Below are 1,212 nucleotides of genomic sequence, written 5' to 3'. Positions count from 1 at the left end.
TACTGTCTTTCAATGCACTAAATTTTTTAATTTTCATAAATTCCAATTTGTCTATTTTATTCTTTTGTTGCTTATGCCTTTGGTGTCATAGCCAAGAAATTATTGCCAAATCCAGTGTTGTAAAGCTTTCGTTCTATGTGTTCTGTTAAAGGTTTTATAGTTTTAGATCTTACTTTTAGGTATTTTGAGTTAATTTTGCATATGGTGTTAAGTGAAAGTCCACCTTCTTTTTTGTTTTTTTGCATGTGGATATCTAATTTTCTAAGTACCATTTGTTGAAAAGACTGTCCTTTCCCCATTGAATAGTCTTGGCACCCTTATCAAAAAATCATTTGACCATATATGTAAGGGTTTATTTCTGGGCCCTCTCTTCTATTTCGCTGTTCTATATGTCCGTCTTTATGCCAGTACCATACTGCTGTAACTACTGTGACTTTGTAGTAAGTTTTGAAATCAGGGACTGTGAGTTCTCTAGCTTTGGTCTTTTTCAAGATTATTTTGACTATTTGGGGTCCCTTGAGTTCCACATGAATTTTAGGATGGGATTTTCTATTTCTGCTAGGAACATCATTGGGATTTTAATAGGGATTGCATTGAACCTATAGGTCATTTTGAATGTTATTGACATCCTAACAGTATTAAGTCTTCCAATCTATGGACATGGGATATGTTTCCATTTATTTACGTCTTCTTTAATTTCTTTCAGCAATGTTTTGTAGTTTTCATTGCACATGTCTTTCACCTGCTTGGTTAATTCCTTAGTATTTTACTAATTTTAATGCAACTATAATTGGAATTATTTTCATAACTTCCTTTTAGATGGTTTATTGGTAGTATATAGAAATGCAATTGATTTTTTTATGTTTACTTTGTATCCTGTTACTTTGCTGAATTTATTTATTAACTCTAACAGGTTTTTTTTTTGTAATATCTTTAGGATTTCTATATATAAGAGCTTATCATCTGCAGACAGAAATAATTTCACTTTTTCCTTTCCTATTTGGATGGCTTTCTTTTTCTTGCCTAATTGCTCTGGCTAGAACACCCAGTGCTGTGTTAAACAGAAGTGGCAAAAGTGGGCATCCTTGCTTTACTCCTGATCTTAGAGGGAAAGCTTTCAGTCTTTCACCATTGAGTATATTTATTGTGTGTTTTTTATACTTGATTTTTATTATGTTGAGGTAATTTCCTTCTATTCCTAGTTTATTGAGT

The sequence above is a fragment of the Propithecus coquereli genome, unplaced genomic scaffold, assembly GCF_000956105.1.
Source record: "Propithecus coquereli isolate 6110/MARCELLA unplaced genomic scaffold, Pcoq_1.0 Scaffold374, whole genome shotgun sequence".
NCBI lineage: Eukaryota > Metazoa > Chordata > Mammalia > Primates > Indriidae > Propithecus > Propithecus coquereli.
The sequence above is the reverse complement of the archived record's forward strand: the minus strand, read 5'-3'. Positions refer to the sequence as shown.